The 20,226-nt window shown below is 36.0% G+C and overlaps 1 protein-coding gene across 4 annotated transcripts in view; it reads left to right on the forward strand.

Annotated features, from left to right (window-relative positions):
• PTPRD (protein tyrosine phosphatase receptor type D) overlaps positions 1-20,226 on the forward strand; it is a 1,875,536-nt gene that overhangs the window by 211,402 nt on the left and 1,643,908 nt on the right. For 3 of the 4 annotated variants that reach the window (XM_074361573.1, XM_074361575.1, XM_074361588.1), the window contains exon 2: positions 5,187-5,241. The exons of the other annotated variant lie outside the window; for it this stretch is intronic. The gene's annotated coding sequence lies outside the window, so the exon portion shown is untranslated. The remainder of the gene's footprint in view (positions 1-5,186; positions 5,242-20,226) is intronic. 4 annotated transcript variants of the gene reach the window in all.

Consider the following 20,226-nt stretch of genomic DNA (forward strand, 5'->3'; position numbering starts at 1 on the left):
CCTATTTTGTAAACTCTGTACTTAAGTCACTTTGATAACATATTAAATATAAATACAGTGAATAGAGTAATAGAAAAAGGACAGTATCATTACTATATAATCAAATACTAATAGATTGTTGGAAAGGCTTTATATCCAACACCTCAAAATGCTTGAACAAGCAATATATTCAATTACACATGCTCTTGGAAATATAGCTCCACATACTCATACACATATAGCTATTACTACTTGTGATCCATATTTCATTACTTTAACCTTACATGTAAGACAATTGTCTGTTTTATATTCAGGACCTCAACTGCTCTGTCTACAGAGGTGATGTAAAATTTCTACTTGAATAGCAATAAATCATGTTAATTCAGCCCTAGTCAAATGAAATGTGGTGGAGAGGATGGAAAAGGAATAGGAATGAGAATGGACTAAACAAACTATCGAGTGTAAGAATCTGCCCAATTAAAGAGATGCGCTAATACCAGGTTAAGTACTTCCAGCTATGAAACAAGAACTCAGATCAGCAGGAGTGTTTGTATAATTGTAATAATCTACTGATAGTAAAACAGGATAAAGTAATTTTGCATGTTTTGATTTTAATACAGTGTTTTCTTACCAATTCAGCGAACACAACTCAATTAGTTTCAAAAATGAGGTGAAAATGGACCACCTGCCAAAGGTTAATGAGATAAAAACAGGTTGCATTGAAACAACAAGCAGAGCCCACAGATTGATTTAATAAGAAGCCACGTTATTCGGCCCTCTTTCCACCACATTCTGTTCTCAAAATGAGACTTAATGAAATTGGTTTCACCTATCAATGCCTGAGAAATTAATATGCATACCTAATATTGACTAAAAATTCAATATCTCTCGTAAGCTATGTTTGCCCATCTATGCAGGTCTGTGTTTTCGACCCATCTACCTTCACTATTAAAGTACCATCTGGGAAATGAACACGTCTATTGTTTTGTATGTCTCTTTGCGTTTTCCTAGGTCCCTAAATTTTTATTACTCAAAAGGCTTAAGAAACTAGCAAAGGGGAGAATATGAAGCTTTTTTTTTTTCTTGTGCAAATATAAAATGGAATTTTAGGAATCCTCACTTGTCAAAAAAATTAAAATTCAGACATCCAGAAGATGCTCTCCCCTGATTGCCCAGTATTATTTCCTGTATAAATGGTGGTTTTTCATCCAAACTTCTGTGCAGTTAAAGGCTAGAAGTTCCAGCTATGATTGAATCCAGCATGGCTATTTAGCACCCTGTAATAACTTCATGACTTTAACACAGTATCCTTTCTTAGGGATAAATAAGAAGTTCTATTTGAACAAATCCATTTCTCCTTTAGAGAGGGTTTATGTGTGATTCTCAATCTCCATCAAAGTGTAATTGGGCACTGAAAGAAACAGATTGGTTATTGTGGACCATATGATAGGCAAGGCAGAGAGCCAGGGAAGGACATGATTCATTGATTTTAATCATGTTCAGATGAGCCACTTCAGAGACTATCATGTAAAATAAATATCACCTAAAATAAAGGCATACAAAATAAAAGTAGTGATTTAGATTACAGAATTGTTTAGACTGCCTACTTCCAAGATAAACTGACTTGGTTTTTGGAGACCTAAAACAAATAGACTGCCAGATATTTCTACAGCAAAAGAGGGTATATTCAGTATCAGTAGAGAATCGCAGTTTGGGGTCTGCAACCATGAGGAAGCACATGCAAGTGCCCTGACAACAAGGGAAGGAGAATGCTTTCATAGAGAGGAAAAGGCAGCTGGGACAGCTAGAGTAAACAAAGGACCCATGGCTTTTCATTGGCTGAGACCTTGCCAGCACAGAAGAGGGGTCTTTCTTCTTGTTAGGTTCTGCTTTCATCAGTGTGACAGCTCCTCAGGCTGGTTTTGTTCTCCTGGTATATTATACAGTGTTTTTCATTTCTTAGACTTTCTGCATCAGGTAATTGATTGATTCATTCATAATACATTTAGATATGAATTGAGTCTTCACAGTGAACCCAGTATTATATTAAATCCTTGGACTAACAAGGCCAATAGACATATATTTTGCTTTCAAGGAGCACAAGTTTTTGTTTCGGGTGACATTAACTAAGAGCTAGGGAATGGATTTTGCCTCTAATTTATCTTTTCATATTTTATCAAGTACTTCTAATTTTTAGATGGAAACATTTATGTCAGCATTTTGATCTTAGGATCCTAATTTGTTCTTTAAAAAGCTATCAGTGTTTTAGATATGATTGCTTAAACTTAATGTGGTTTTGTTCTGTCATATATAAAAGCTGTTAAAAGATTACTCAGAATTATCAAAATATATTTTCATGTGTAAAGTTAGAAATATATTGTGATCATTTCTCATTATAAAATTTTTGATTAGTTTCTTTATCCATCAAATAATCATTGAGTACTTTCTATGAATCAGAAACTCTGGTGGATGATTCAAATTCATTAGTGTACAAAAAAGATTAGTCTTTTTGACTTTGGCCTACACAAAGCTTGCTTTCTAAAAGATGTAGGGAAATGGAAGCAGGGCTCAGAAACAGAGAATTACATAATTGTAGTTTAATAAGTGTGATTGGGTTTTATAATCCAAAAATTGCTTAAATTACCTCAACGTTAGTGTACGAATGTCCCATATTCATTAGATAATTATGCAGTAATATATTGGAATTTATTGCATACAAAATACCATATTGAATAGAAAGATTAAGAATAAACAAAATTATACTTCAGGAAAGCATACTTCTTTATTTGGAAAATAAAAATTTGGGCACTCTTCTTAAGGAATTATTCAAATAATTTGTCATCAAAGATACCTATCCTGAGGTTTTCTAACCTATAAATTAATTGCTTACATGCATTTTTCTATTGCCACAAAGATTCAATAACATCTTCTTTGCCATACTGATGCCTATGTCATTTCTTAATTCATCCATATTTTTATCTTAAATGTATTATGAAAAATGCCAGCAGCAGTACTGAAATTTTTAGAGCTGTTTGAGTTCTTATTTACAAACATATTAAACATCTTTTATATTCTACTTGATTAAAAATGAGAACTATGTTCTTGAATAAACAAAGTAAACAAGTAAAGAGGATGTGTCATCTGTAAGTGACACTGAGCAAAGTCTCGGGCACGCTCATGATGTGGATAGAAGTCAATATGATCTGATGGTCTCCCAATGAAATGCATGTGAAGTCCATTCTAATTAGCCTATAAATCAGACCGATACTTGAGTTTATTTGGGCCAGACAGACTACCTACTGTCAAGCAATCAAGCACTATCCCTTTAATTGCAATTTATTCCGACAACCACAATGTATTGATCCTAGCATCCACTTATGCCACAGCAGTATCATTATTTGACTTTATTTTAACAGCTTCAAAAGGTTAGAAAGTTAGAAACTGCTGTGAAAGATACCATTAAAAAGCTGAGTTGCTAACATTGCTTCACACTCTATGCTGAGCAATACAAACTATACGTACAGGATCATATAAAAAGAGAAGGTAGAGGGACTAATATTTATTAGGCACCTAATGAGGGCGAGTGCTTTCTTATATTGAATGGTGCTTAATAATCATAAAAAAACACACAAAAGCAAGGAGGATCAATATCGTTATTGGCATTTTACAGATAAGCTGCAGCTTAGAGATGTTAAGTTAATTTCCCAGATCTGTAATTTTAAAATGTTAAAAATCATCTCTCTTATTCTAAATTTTTTGCACAATTTCATGCAAGATTTTTGCACACTGACTGTTTTGTGATATTGTGGTCATCTTGACACACTTCAAGTGTGAAGACAGCTCATGCACATGAGTTTCATGTCCAATATGGTTTTTAAAACATGAAACATCAATATATGATTACTCTTATTTGTTAGATGTATTGCCTTTTATAAACCAAATTTTGTTGTTTTCTGTATTAAGCATTGGAGCTGTGGAATTTTATTTTGGAATTCTCAGCTAATTAGGTAGTGTTTGCAGTGGGCTCAGTAAGAAAACTTTTTGAGTTTCAAAGAATCTTTAAGAAAAATTTGGTGAATATGAACAGTAGCTTAAAGTGTGGCCTTTCATTTATTTTTCCCCAGTTTGAAAAGAATACCTGACTTAATTCAATTTTGATAATTAAAAATTGCATATATTTCAGATGTTCAAAGTGGTGATTTGGTATATGTATACCCTGAAATATTCTCCATAATCAAGCTAACTAACATATTCATTACTTCATATAGTTAGCATTTTTTATGGGGCAGGAGTAAGAACACTTAAGATTTACCCTTTTAACAAATTTCACACGTATAATACAATGTTGTTAACTATCACATTGTTGTATCTTAGGTCTCTAGAACTTATTTATATTTCATAACTGAAACTATGTGTCCCTTGACCAATATCTCCCCATGTCGTCCTCCCCGTAGGCCCTGATACCCACGTTCTACTCTCTGATTTTATTAAATTGACATTTTGGATTCCACATATGATTGAGAACATACAGGATGTGTTATTAAGCATCTGCCTCATTTCACTTATAAAGTTTTCAGGTTCATCCATGTTGTCACAAATGGCAGGATTTCCTTCTTTTTTGAAGCTGACTGATATTCCAATTTGTGTGAGTGTGTGTTTGTGTTGTCAAATATCTATCCACCCTTCTGTCAATGAACATTTGGGAGTGTAATTGGTAGAATTATGGAAAACACTATGAGTTTCCTCAAAAAAAATTAAAAATATGATGATCTTTTGATCCAGCAATTCCACTTTCGGAAATCTATTCAAAGGATATGGAATCAGTATTGCAAAGAGATTTCCACATTCCTGTGTTCATTCACAATAGCAAAGATATGGAAACAACCTAAATATCCCTCCATGGGTGAATGGAGAATGCAGGCTTTTTGAGGGGGCCTGCGTGATTTCTTAGTTAGCACAATTCTTCATGAATCCTCTGTAAATCTCTGACGAGATTTAAGCCAGATTTAGTCTGGCCTACAGGAAGGGACCAAAAGGTGGAGGCTCCAGACTTCATCTCTGTGTCACCCAGAGTAGCTCTGCTCTTATGGTTTCATTTTTGCACTTCCATAAAATTTCATTCACAAAATAATAAATAATCCAATAAATTTTAAAATATTAAGTAAATTAAAAGCCATGGATCTAGTCCAATGTCCTCATTTTTGCAGGTGAAGAAATGGAGAATCAAAGAAAGAAAGGACCTGTCTCAAAGTCACAGTGCTAGTAAGTAACATCTGCAAATCTAGGGTCAGATGTGGGAATGCTTGACCTGAGTGCATAATAATGGTTGCTCATTTCAGACACAATGTTGAAAACTGTGTAAAACTCAGTTTCCATCCCTGTCATATGGTGAGAGTCACTAATTGCATGTCACATGTGTTCAGTTCTGCTATGCACTTTGGGAGATGCTTAGAAAGTAAGTTACAGAGCAGTGATTTTAAGAAGAGACAGTGTAGCTCATGAGATGGTGTAGCAAAAGAAAGCTGGCATTCATTTGAGGACTTTCCAAGTCCTAGTTGCTTAATAAGAATCATTCCATTTAATCTTCACAAAAATATCTGTAGGGTTGTACCCCTATTTTAGAAATAAACGAAGGCCCCAAGATGGTTGATAGTTTGTTCAAGTAATGTCAGAGCTAGTTTCGAATCTAAATCTGACTTCACAGATGTCCACTTTCTGTACTATACAGTTCTGTAATTAAATAAAGACAGGGATCAATATGAATAGTACATAATTTCAAGCTACTGTGATATAGCTGTGTGATACAGTGCTAAGAGAAAACTAAGTAGTGAGAGGTCAACTTGAGTTGACATTGTAAAGATTGCCATGTTCTTGCTTAGACTCCGTATTAGCAATTCTTTGAAAGCTTGTTACTATGAAAACATTAAGTATAATAACTCTGTAAATGTAGTGGGAAAATATTGGCAACACATATACATAATGACATTACAGGTAGAGATTGCTATCTTGTCAAGATAAAGTGGAATGAGAATTTCAAAGGAGGCTATACTTCAGCTGTTGGAATATGGATGCATTGTTGAACAAAGTAAATGGCATTTTGAGCTAGATGGGATATAGATATATAAGGATGGATAAAACCTTTTCTTTCAAGAGGAAAGTGTGAGAAGCATGGAGGTGGAAATGAGTAGGGACATTTTGGTCATAGAGGATAGACTAAGTCTTCACATGTGATAAGGAAGAGTAGATTAAGTTCAAAAGGTTGAACTAGGATTCTTTTGTGGAAGTCTTTGAACCTTGATCTAAAAATTTATATTTTACTATATAAACAAAAAATAAGGACATTGAAAGTATGGGTCTTTTGTTATTATTATCCGTTTGTTGTTCTAATCTGCGTAGTGCTGTAATCAGAGCTGTGCCTAGGAAAAATTATGATACCATCATGATAGATGAACTACATAGATGAAAAATCAGAAGTGAGAAGACCAAGTAGCTGGTGTGAAAAAATGAGGGCAAACATTCCTACATACTTTTTATAACTGTTCAAGATAATGACATCTCCCCTTCCCAGTGGCTATAATCGCTCAGATTTGTACAGTAACTTTAAGGAGGATGTATTACTGATCTCATGCACCACGCCTTAGTTCAGTCTTGTCTCAAAGAAACATAAAATTCCATAGGGCCAATATCCTTTTTCCTTCCAATTGTCCTTTTCCTGATAAATATTTGTTGAATGAATAGATACATCCCTTTTCAATCTTCCTTTCCACTTTGAAAATTCCTCTCATGTGAAGGAGAAGACAGATGTTGTGATAGTTTTCTTTTATTATCCTGGAAACGTATCTCTTCCTAGAGAAATCTCTTAGTGAAATCTTTCCTTGTGCTTTGAAGATCCCAGCTTACCTAACATTTGTACTTCAGATGGAGGAAGGGAAAAAGCAAGGGGTACTTGTTTTTCTCAAGAGGAGCATAAACAAATAAGAAGTAGCTGTGCTACCCTAAAGCACTTTGCCCATGTAGCATAGGACCAACCAAAATGAAAAAAGCCTTTATGCAAATTAAGAAATCATCTAGCTTCTTAAAGGTCAACTGCTTGTTTTTAACATCCAAATAGGGAGGAAAGAGCCCTAAAAGCTCTTTGCCCTCATGTTAGATAAACAATACAGGACCATTCCTGCTCTTAATGTGGATTTCATTTTTGACTTCCAGCACTTCTTCATTTTAGAAACCTTCTTGTTCCAGGAATTCTGTGCATCCATTAATGAGACTGAACAATCCCACCCCAATACCCTGCTGCTTCCTAACTGCAATCTCTCAAACAATGTCAACAATTTGCTTTCTTCTTGCTTAGTTGAATTCATCATAGCCATTACATTTTCTTCAGTTTTTTTCTTTTTTTCCTGTCTTGTATTGCATTTTGGACCCGAGGCCCCCTTAAAGAATTCACTTCATTTAATTTATAATCATTTATCTTATAAGGAATATATCTGCCAAATTTGTCCCTTCTATATTGAATCCATGTTCTGCTTTCTTAGAGGAAAAAAGATACATAGATACAGATTTATTTATTTATCTATTCATTTATTCATTCATTCATTTTTCCTCTGCTCCAAACATGGGCTATCCCTCTCAAAGGCAGTAGCTTTGCCATTAGAGATCTTTTTGCCAAACTGATAACGTACTAACATTTCTGAACTTCTAAGAAGGCAGCACTTTGATGTAGGGGCTATTCAAGTAAATTCTATATATGAGATTTGACATTTTGTTTGGCCCGGTATTTGAAATGAAATGCTGAGTCAGAGTTTTGGATGAGAAAGGAAAGTAGCAGTACATCTTTATGTGTAGGTGCAATAAAAGTTGGGATAGGCTGACCTTGTGAGGTTTGGTGTGTGCACTGAATAGCAGTGGCACTGTGTCTGGTACAGAAACATTATTTGTGGAGTGAATATGTACACTTTTGGCTTCTAATTGACAGTCTCAGTTGTCTGTTTGTGAAAGTAGCCTATCAGTTAAAGGTTATGTTACTGGGGAGGAGGGGAATAAAAGTTACCTTGGTTTTTAGTCACCGGAAAAACAATTTCTAACGATAGACGGAAAGCATGATACAAACAGAAGATTCTATTAGTTAAGTAAAAAGGTAGTAAAATATAGTATGCCCCCCGAGAATTGGGGGCAGGCCAACCCAAGGGAGGAAAGATGGTGCCTCTCCTTTGTTTTTCCTGTTCTTATATCCTGATTTAGTGGGTGTTTTCGTGATTAATTATTGACAGCTTCCGTTCTTTGAGTGCTCAGGCACGCCCATCTCTTTTATGCACGTTTTTACCCATGATGCACAGAGAAACCTACCGGAGGGGGCTCAAACTGTAATGTTAATGACATTATGATAAACATTGGGTCAAGTTAAGCCTGGTCCTTCTCTCTATTGCGCAGCCACAGCATTCGAGTCTAGCAGGCTTCTTTGCTGGCCTTCACTTAGAGAAAGTAGAAGTCTTTGGAGCCCCTTATCCTGAGTGCAGGCGTACTGTTACTTTCAGGTTTGCTCCCTCCCCCTTTCTCTCCCCTTGCCTGGTGCTCATTTCTGTTTAACTGCCTAACAGTTACATTGGTATGGATAGAAATCTAGCTTTAGATTTCAAGCAACTGTCTCAAGAATCAGTCCTCTGCTTGCTTAAATGTCATTCGTTAGACAAAAAGATGAGTTTGCACAGGGACTGAACTATAACGCTCTGCATGACTCCTGGTAGCCAGTTGTGCTGAGAACTAGAGATGAACATGGCATTCTCAGCTTTGCTTCTTGGTTATAGCTATGGTACTGCTAGCAAGACCCAGTGGTACTCCGTTTATAGTTTTCTTTTTAGACATTCTGAATTAGTCTTTAGGCTAAAAATAGAATGAGATTCATATGATAGAGATGAAATTTACTTCATGACTCTTTTATCTCTGGTATGGAGAAATAAGAAAAAACATTTATTTTATTTCCCAAGAGGATAAATTAATAAATTTTATAATACTATGAGAGTTTCAAAGAAAAAGGATTATTGAAAATATGTTTTAACATAAAATATATATTACAGAAGGTAGTTTGGCACAGAGATGAAGACTAGATCCTGGGGAAACACACTATGTGTAAAATTATGGGTTTTACCATTTATTATTTATATGACATTGGGGAAGTTTTCAAATGTGTCTGTGCCTCCATTTCATTTTCTGTAAAAACATCTACCTCATAGAATTGTTCTAAGGATTAAATAAATTAATGCATGCAAATTTTCTTACACAAAAAGCATGTATAAGCTTTTCAGTGTCGTTTTTAATTTGCTGACTTAGTATTATTTTAGTTACATCTAAAATTTTGTTTCTTGAAATTCCCAAATTATAATGATTGATAAATAAAGCATGAGTCCATATAAAAAGTCTTATTTCATATTTGTTTTCAAGAACACAACTTCTGTATGTTAAAATTTTTATTAACTTTGCCTAATACATATTCAATTACACTCTGATATTTTCTACATAAATTTCCTATTCAAATACACAGTAAGTTAATAGATACCATTCTTTGCAGTTATTCTAAATCCACTTGGAATATGATGTTAAGAAGACTACAGCATGCTTTGTTGGTAGTATATCTGTATCTGTAAATCTAGATATCTCTACTGTCTATATCCATTTCTAACCTTAACTTCTTTTCAGAATCTTTGTATTAAATTCTTATTTGGAATCTATAATAAAATGCATAAACATAATGTGATATTGAGGGGGAAATTCAGTTTTACACATGACATTTATTAAAATGATTTTTAAGATAATGTTTAATACTTTTCCTCCACATTTAATAAGCCAAAATTGTGACACTAAGTTTTAAAGATGTAAAATTGAAAGGGAAAGATCTCTTGTTGAAAGGAATTAAATGCTCTAGCGACTTTCAGCTTATGCCTATATTTGGTGATGTTGCAGTTACAAGCCAGCTTACCTAGCCTACTTTGTCAAATGGCTCCCTAACTCTGCTGTTGAATGGAACCTCCATTCTTCACCTCCCAGGCTGGTCTTTATTCCTTCACTGCACATCTGAAAAAATTCTGTCTGTGTCTAGAAAGAACGGCCTTTCTCTCTAGCTCCAAATTCCAATGTTTCACTTGTCCTTTGCAGTCTGGTATTAATATTACTTACCCGATTTCATCATTGGCATTCATCTCCCCTCCCTTTGTGATGTTTTAGTGTCTTGTTTAGTGTCAGTGGCTGCCCTATAATTATTTGAGAACTATCTCTTGGTCACTAATGAAAAGGAAACTCTTTCATTCATTGTTTGCTTCGTTTCTGTTTGTGTTTTTATTCCCCCATTTTCAGTGGGGGAGAAGCTTCCACTTACCCTTCTTGACTTCTTTTAGCTAGTCTAATAATTAATTGACACAAGCTAGATTAACAGGGGAGAAAAAGCAAATTTAGTTTGTGGGCACAAAATTCTCATAGAAATGGGACCTAGAAAGTGGCTAAAGTAGGCAGCTCTTAATACATTTTAGACAAAGAAACAGTACTTCCGTGAGGAATTGTCAGGATACAGAAATTTAGGCTGTGGGTGCTTAAGTAGTGAAGAATCCAAACAGGGTTTGTTTGGTAAATTAGTAATTAAGTAAAAACTTTTTTCCCCCCACATGTTTCTTGGCCCAAATATCCTATCTCTGATGATAAGGATGTCCTTCAATCTCCAGAAGCAGAGAAAGGGATCTTTCATGTGGGAGATTTATTTCCTGCTTTCAGAGAGACAGAGAGGAGGGTCAGAGTGTCCCACCTGCACTGGCCATTGCTTAAGTCACTTTAAAAATAATCAGTATGCTACTTTGGCATATCTTGCCCTGAGCCCCAACACTGTCATCTGGGACAGACTGTTGGAGCATCCTTGGCTCTTCTCCTTGTTAAATTCTTGTGGCTGGCCAGTGGAACAAAGGCAAAGTTATTTGACCTGTTTCCTGGCCCATACAAATTTACCACGCATAATCTGCCATGGTGTTTCCCTTCCTGGGACACTTTGGGAGCCACATAAAGTTAGTGCTCTCCCCAAGCTTCTGTGCCCCATGTTTCCTTTCTCTGATTAATTACTGGTCTCCTTTCATACAGACTCTGGGATTCATTTTTGGCTTTCATCCATTTTTTGGCTTATTATTGCTTAAGAGTTCTACAATATTCAGTTACCATTACAAACACTCATTTTAATTACAGATACACACACAAAAAAAACAAATGATGCCCTACTTGCTGTATGCTGAGTGTTACTCCTGTTTATTTGTGCTTGCCTGTTGTATTTACATGGAATTTTTCTGTGTAATTTTCAGAAACTTTGCGAGGAAGACGGACCTACAAAATACTAAGCTCTGATAATTTGAAATGAGACTTTATAGCAGGAACAAAACTAAGGCATGTGAGGTGAGGCTATTAGAAAGAGCAGGAACACTGAAACAAGAGCTTTTGTCCCAGTAAGTTAAAGAAGGTCCAAGTTCCTGGAAGAAGTAATAATAGATAAGTCCTCAGAAAAAGATGTTTGTAAACATTTTCTTCATAGCAGGGAGGATACTTTTAAAACTTGATTTAATGCACAGGTATTCTAGTCTATCATCTTATAACCTCTTTTCATACTTTGTTAACTTAAGTGATTAATTACTTTCAAACCTTCTCCAATCTTTAGTTTACACCTACTCTTGTATACAACAGTTAGCTTTAGCACCTGACATCAATAGCACACACTATTTTGTGTTCAAACCATGGTTTTCCACCATGTAAGCTGGCCTGTTTAGAAATCTAATATTTCATTTTTCTATGTTAAAAATGAAAACAAAGAAGTCTTGGGTCAAATTTGATATGATTGCTGTAACATTTGGTAGAAGGAGGGACATTTTTTGCAATAACAGAAAACATAAATATCACTGTTTTTAACATATTAATTCCAATGTAGGGAAGGTAGCAGAGCTCAGGCAAATGCAGAGATGCAGAAGCTGATTACAGAGCAAACCCAGACTCCTGGATAGAGCAAACCTAAACTGTGCAGGAGGAAGACATTTATAACAGAATTATGTTTCTTGCTATGATTTATTCAGATTGGCAAACCATTTCAGAGTAAACTTGACATAAAATAATGTAGAATTCCTATGGCAAGTGAAATTCTGTTGACCTAAGGGCAGGCTGTATTGGATAAACAATTTTAGCAAAGTCTTTGCTGGGACTGAGTGATCTTCATAGGATCCAAGTATGTGCCATGGAGGTGACCAATCTTAATTAAATAGGCTGAGTTTAATATCCCTCCCTAAGATTTTTTTCCTTTATTAATGGAAGTAAATGTTATCTCTCTCCCAGCCTCTCCAGATTCCCATACCTCTCAAAAACAAAATTAGAAAGCAGCAGATTCCACTCTGTCAGGGCAGCCAATTAAATGGCAGAGGGTGTCTGTTTCTGTGTCGTTTTCAGAAACAATTGTATCTATTAAATCGCTGAAATTGTAGTGTCAGCAGGAAATAGAGCAAGTAGCTGCCAAAGGGAGAAAAAAAATATGAACAATACAGCTACTTTGATGTCTTCCTGCCCTCCTTTCCAGTGTCTATTGCTGAACAAGCTACAAACAGAACGTGAGGGAGCAAAGCCTCGTGCCAATGAGCCTGGGTGGCTTCCGCCTCCCTTTCTGGGAGGCTCGCTCACTGATGTCTTCTGCTCCCACTTGACACTTTAGGCAGACCGCACTAATCGATGTTTCAGAACACAGCTTTCACTGCCCTGCCTCTGTGTCTCTCTGATTACTCTTCACTGATGGAATACACTCTCTCAACTCCTTTTGTTAATTCATTTATTTATTCAGCACATACTTACGGAGCACTGACCTTGTGCTAGGCACAGTTCCAGGCGAAGATACATCAGTGAACCAGACAAAAATCCCTGCTTTTAAGGAGATTACTTGGAGGTAGTAGAAACAGACAATTAATTATATGCATCACAAATTTGTTAATTATATTATTGGGTAAAGGAAATCAAAACCCAAGGGACTACAATTTTTAATAGGGTGATCAGAAATTTAGGAGGAATTTTTTCATGTTGCCCTGAGAGGCACAGAGAATGGTAGTTACTAACAGGCAAACAGTCTTTTTTATGAGACTGCTGGAGTTCTTAATCCATCCAACTGTCACTTATTAGCTGAGTGACCTTCATAAACTTGATTTCTCCAGGTCTCAGTTTTTCCATCTCTAAAATGGGGGGTAATGTTCAAACCTATTGAGTCTTACTGTATGCAAAGGATTTAGAACATAGGACCTAATACACATTACATGGTACATGTAGTAAGTACATAGTAAGTTTGATGTGAATTCTTTCATTGTTATGTTCTGAAGAGAGTTTGCACCTCAATTTAGAGACATCTAAAACTCAGGCATTTCTTCTCACTAATCTGAACCTCACTTGTGTGATCAGGACAATTAAGATAATTCCAGCCACTTGCAGCTGTTATCGGGATTTTGAGAAAGTGCACATTAACATTCACAGGAAATCCTTGTTAAATGCCATGCCCTTTCCTCCTCTAGAGCCAGTTGAAATGCTTTGACCTCTTCTCATATTACCCAGCTAGTGAAAAATTGTCTCCTGGTATCACTCATGGTACTTACTACATACTTGTTTGTTCTATATTGTATTTCCTCCCTTCTAAAACATCATGGATGATAAGAAGCACACTGTCAATTTAATAGCAGCTTTCCAAGAGGGAAAAACAAACACTCCCACATTAAATGCACCCATCAATTAAATGGTGTGTCTTGATTTTTAAAAGATTTAAATGTGAAAAATAAGTGCAATATAGAATCAAGGAAATGTGTTAGCTTCTGTTTATATGTCTCATTGCTGCTACTATGTGATTACTCAGAAACTATGTAATTCTTTGTATCTTTCTCTTTGCCTAATCCACTGCCTTGTACATTTAGAGAGCTCAATAATTTTTCCTAGATGCCTGAATGCATAATTCCCCGGACAAAAGAACTAATTTAAGTTTATCCATCAAATGAAAATGGATCATGGTTTTTCAAGTAGGGGACATTTCTTCATTCCAAACCGCATAAAAATAGTAAAGATATAGTAAGATAACTGCCGGCAGCCTTAAGTGAGTAGGCCGTGGGGCCCAGGCCAAAATTTACAAGATTGCACCTGGTAAAAAAGGTAAATCTACGCATGCGCTAGTAGCGTGAGTACGCATTATGAACAATACGCATGCGTCAGTTGCGTGAGTCCGCATTATGGACACTACGCATGCGCCACTAGCATTAAAAAGGACAACTGCGTACACCTGAGCGCCGCGCGCGCCAACCGCTTGTACTGCAATAAAGTGTTACTTTGCTCCACGTCGGCTCCTCGCGCCTTCTTCCAGTTGGGCAGCTCACTTCCCCGAATCCCTCTTCAGCCTCCCTCGGCTGACAGTAACTTTTTTGGAGCGCAATGTATGTAAAGACTGTTTCCATTGATTGTATGATTGGTTTGGCCTTTTTTTGAGTGCAAGTTAGAAAAACTCAATTTGGAATAATGAGCAAAAGGAATTTTTTTCTATCAGCAGACAGGATTCTAGTATAGAAGTCAAGAGCAAGAATGCAGATGCACTTCTGACTGCTCCGCTTTTGGCACCAACTGCTTTATGCATTTCTTACTGCTAACAGACGACTCCTCGCTGAGGACCATAAGACAGCCTGAGGGTCAGGAATTCAGGCCAGGCGTAGAGAGGACGACTTGCCTCTGTTCCTCCATATCAGAGTCTCACCTAGAACACCTGAACAGCTGATGGTAATTGAGATCACGAGGGGCTGGCCTCTCTTTAAACCCTCATAGACAGCCTCCCTCCAGCTAGTCAGTCAGCCTTCTGTTAGAAGTCGTCTTGAGGCTTTTCAAGCTTCCTTCACTGCTGGCAAGTCGTCTTGAGGCCCTTCAAGCTTCCTTCACTGCTGGGCCCAAAGCGAATACCACATGGTTTAGGTTTTTATTACGATAGCCCTCATCTTCTGTACCAGTGTCAGAGAAGCAGATCACCATGATGATGTGAAAGAAATGATTTATTGTAGGGATTTTTATGGAATCGGGACGGCTGATGGGAGCGTTTATACAAGGTTGTTGCCTCTTCCTCTGATGCTGAGCTTGAAGTTGCTGTAAGTTGTTTGGGCTCTTAGGTGACTGAAGTGGAGTAGAGGAAGGACACAACTGGAGCCCAGGAGGAAAAATGGGGACCCAGGAAGATAAACTAGAACTAGCTCATGTCTCTCTCTCACCACCACCAACGCTGATAATAAGGATGACCTGCAGAAGAGGTCGGCAACTTCACCAGAGCCACATGAGCACTTATCCTCAGGGACGCTGAAGGAAGAGAATCAGCAGGAGCTAAAGGAGCTACTGGTCTCGATGCTGCCCTGCACCAGGGAGGTAAGTCGGCCGCCCAGGTCCTGTGCCCTGCAGCCTGCCTGCCGGCACCCACTTTTGGAAAGGAAAATGCCTCTCACTTCTCCATTTGCCAAATCACACACAGGTGTCTCTTATGACCTACCTGAAAACCATATACAGAATGAAATTAGAAGACATGTAGTTGCAATTTAGCTAAGGTAACACATTAAAGGATACCATATGCAGTGTGCATCAGAAACCTTTAAAACATTCATTCACACTGACTACATAAGCTTTTGAAGATACAGAAACCCAATCTGGACAAAAGAGCAAAACAAAAAGCAGGAGGAGGGGAGGAGAATTGCTATAAGGATGCAAGGTTCCTAAGTTTATCTTATAAAAAGCCAAGATCTGGAATGTAAATATGCCTCAGGGATGAATCTCTGTGAGAATCTATGACATACTCTTTCTCTCTGCTCTTTGTTACTGCTTTTCTTGGTAATTTGTTTTGTTTATCCTTCTAACACCAGTCAGGTTTCCTCTGTACACTCAGTCTGTATGTTGGAACACACCACAATTAGTTCTTTTTTTAAATATATTTTTATTGAAGTACAGTCAGTTTACAATGTTGTATCAATTTCTAGTGTACAGAACAATGCTTCAGTCATATAGGAACATAGATACTATTTTCATATTCTTTTTCACCATAAGTTACTACAAGATACTGAATATAGCTCCCTGTGCTATACAGTAGAAACTTGTTATCTATTTTATATATATTAGTTAGTGTCTGTAAATCTCAAACTCCCAATTTATCCCTTCCCACCGCCTTCCGCCTCTGGTAACCTTAAGGGTTTTTTTTGTTTTTTGTTTTTTTTGTATCTGTGAGTCTGTTTCTGTTTTGTAAATAAGTTTGTCTTTTTTTTTTTTTTTTTTAGATTACACATGTAAATGATATCATACTGTATTTTTCTTTCTCTTTCTAGCTTACTTCACTTAGAATGACATTCTCCAGGTCCATCCAAGTTGCTGCAAATGGCATTATTTTATTCTTTTTATGGCTGAGTAGTATTCCATTGTATAAATATACTGCAACTTCTTAATCCAGTTAATCCAGTCATCTGTTGATGGACATTTATGTTGTTTCCATGTCTTGGCTATTGTAAACAGTGCTGCTATGAACATTGGGGATGCATGTATCTTTTTGAATTGAGATTCCCTCTAGATATATACCCAGGAGTGGGATAGCCAGATCATATAGTAAGTCTGTTTTCAGTCTTTTGAGGAATCTCCATACTGTTTTTCATAACAGCTGCACAAAACTACATTCCCACCAATAGTGTAGGAGGGTTCCCTTTTCTCCACAGCCTCTCCAGCATTTATTATTTGAGGACTTTTGAATGATGGCCATTCTAACTGATGTCACGTGATAACTCATTATAGTTTTGATTTGCATTTCTCTGATAATTAGTGATATTAAGCCTTTTTTCATGTGCCTATTGGCCATTAGTATGCCTTCATTGAAGAATTGCTTGTTTAAGTCTTCTGCCCAGTTTTGGATTGGGTTGTTTGTTTTTGTTGTTACTAAGTTGTACTAGCTGTTCGTATATTCTGGAAATTAAGCCCTCGTCAGTCTCGTCTTTTGCAAATTTTTTCTCCCTTTCTGTAGATTGTCTTTTTGTTTTGCTTATGGTTTCCTTTGCTGTGTATAAGCTTATACATTTAATTAGGTCCCATTTGTTTATTTTTGCTTTGATTTCTATTGCCTGGGTACACTGCCCAAGGAGAACATTGCTGAGATTTATGTCAGATAATATTTTGCCTATATTTTCTTCTAAGAGGTTTATAGTGTCTTGTCTTATGTTTAAGTCTTTAAGCCATTTGAGGTTTTTTGTATGTGTATATGATGTGAGGGAGTAGTCTAACTTCATTGACTTACATGCAGCTATCCAGTTTTCTTGAGACTTACATAGTGCAACCACCCAGAGCAGATTAAGGTCATTCTCTCAGTCCCAATTAAAATTTCTCAGAGATCATTCAAGTTTACTTGTGACAGAGGGCAAGTTCTTGTCATACAAATGATGGTTACTACTTCGAGTATGTGGGTGAAATAAGGAACAGGCAATTTCCAGAAAAAGAGGGTAGAGAAATGCCCTTCAATAGATTTCTACTGGAGATCACAGTTTGTCCTTGATTGATCTGAAATTACAAATACTTGCCCATGAAGTTATTTTTCTGTATTATTTAAAACACCAAACACAAATGAAATGTGAATATCCAGTGGTCACTTACTTAAAATATTTGTACTGTATGACTATTTTGTGTTTATAAAAATGGTTATGAAGTTTTAAATGATATAGAAGTGCATATCAGCACATTAACTGCAAAAATTATACAAATTTATATGTTCATTATAAATGCAATAATGTGGAAGATTATCAGTCTAGTAGTTGTGTCCACATTGTAAGATTATAGGTGTCACTATTCTCTATTCTATTTTTTCAACTTTTATACAATAAACATATACACTTTTATAATTTGAAAAACAGTCATATGGAATAGCTTCACCACAAGACATTGTATGCAAAGTACTTATTAAGTTTCCCATCAAAAGCCAAGAGAGAAAGACCTGATTACCCTACCTGTCAGAAGTTCAAGTAGAGAGAAAGTATTCATGGACACATTTGAGGATCCTTGCTATCCAAGGAAATGGCAAATGACCACTTTAAAACATAAAATAACATTTTAAAGATTTATTTCAAAATAGTAATACTACTCTCAATTAATCCTAATTCCTTGGAATAGGCAGACTAAAAAAAATTGTTAAGCCCCATTTCACTCTCTTGAAATAAGTCATGTACTGCACAAATAGCAAACAGGGCAGTAACCACTAAAACAACTTAAACCAATTAGATGAATACAATGTGAATATTATTTCCAGTATATTAGGCACGTGCTGTAAATTTGTTATTTGCCAAATACTAGCAAGATTAATAAAATATGGCTTAGTTTTAATAATCAGAGCTGGATTCTTGCTTTCTAAGGAACTAATACAGAATGCGTTTTTTACAATGTAATCATATTCTTTAGAAGCTAGGAAATAACTCAAGCTATGTTAATGAAGATGCAGAACAGCTAGTCTGGTCTGAGAATTTCCATCTACATGACATTTGTCAGAGTTGGAAGAGTGTGAGATGCTATAAAACAGAAGGAAACTGTCTTCTAATTTTAAAGTTCTGATTAGTTGAACCTCTGTCATCCTATTACCCCTTTCTCTGTTGAACCTCTGCATCCTATTACCCCTTTCTCTGTTGAACCTCTGTCATCCTATTACCCCTTTCTCTATTGTAATTAAATAATGATTCTTTTACTGCAGAGTCTCATAGGAAAACTCTCGACACTATCTCTGTTGACTTGATTCCAGGAGATAAAATGGCCTTATGTAAAATACTTTTTCTTCCACTCTGTGCACTTTTCTAAGTTACTAACAGGTTCCTTTGGGCAGAGAGAAGTTTGTAGTAAGTGTGTGTTTGTGATGTTCATTTTTAAAAATGAGATTCATGGTGGGGGAGGGTATAGCTCAACTGGTAGAGTGCATGCTTTGCATGCGTGAGGTCCTGGGTTCTATCCCCAGTATCTCTTCTAAAAATAAGTAAACCTAATTACCTCTCCCCCTGCCACTGCGAAAAACAAAATAATTAAATAATACAATAATAAATAAAATATAAAAATGAGATTCTTGTACTTTCAAATCTTGAAACAAAATTATAAAAAGCTTATCTTACCCTGCTTCTGTGCTGCGGCTCTTTCTACTTTTTTTTCCAATTGTACAGTCTCATGAAAAAGCATGTTAGAGTACCAGGTGTAATTCAATAGACATCATGAAATACAAAAAATAATAATAATAATAAAAGCTGAGTTTGTGTCTCAATAGCTATTATTATAGTATTTTGAAATGATACCAGGCTAGATGAGTCATTGATTAATATGTTTGGCTTTGAATATTTTTTTAGGATTTCTACTTTTTTCCCTAGTCTGTGTAGGAACAATTAGATAAAGTATTTCTTTTTGTCTAAGGTTTTTCTATTTTTGCATTTAAAATGGAAATTAATCTTCAGTGACTGAAGGCTCATAACCAGGACATATGATCCTTTCCCTTTAATGTCTATCCAACTTAATGGCAGAAAATTTTTATCATCAAAACTCCAGAAATTGTGGCAGCCATGTAGCATGTTTCCTGTGGCAAGGACCTAAGAGTCATTCTTCCAAGAGATATCAAAGAGTGGGGTCAGGTCTCTGCACGAGCCCTGAGACTGTCAAACAGTTATCATAAGGGTCCCTCTTGACAAGCTAACTATTGGTTTAAGCCCCAGATATTAATGTATTAACATAAAGAACAGAAGAAAAAAATGATTATTTTCTTTCTCAGGAGGTTTCTAAAGGGGAAAATTAGTTTCAAATAGCACCTTTTGTAAATCTCCTATGGTTTGTCCTCCCTCAAGCTGTAAGAAATGTTTTAATATGTAATTACTTTGTGCAAAAACTCTAGATTGTCCAGCAAGTAGTCTATGAACCCACTGTCATATAGACAGTTCCTTAGGTAAGTGCAAAATTAGGAGTTAAGTTAATTAAATCTACCTAGTACATGTAAATTTAAGATTTGAGAATAATCTCATTTATTACAAAAGTGAGAAAATGATACAGGATAATATGTAGAAACATGCACATTTTATAATCATCTATCTCATAGCCATGAGTTGGCCCACTGAGTAATAAATGATCTGGCTGTTTCTTTCAAATAAATCAACTTTCGTGAGAAAAGTATGTTATTTTAGGGTAAAGAGTCACATTAACTTGAATTAAAAA

This window comes from Camelus bactrianus, chromosome 4 (assembly GCF_048773025.1).
Source record: "Camelus bactrianus isolate YW-2024 breed Bactrian camel chromosome 4, ASM4877302v1, whole genome shotgun sequence".
Taxonomy (NCBI): domain Eukaryota; kingdom Metazoa; phylum Chordata; class Mammalia; order Artiodactyla; family Camelidae; genus Camelus; species Camelus bactrianus.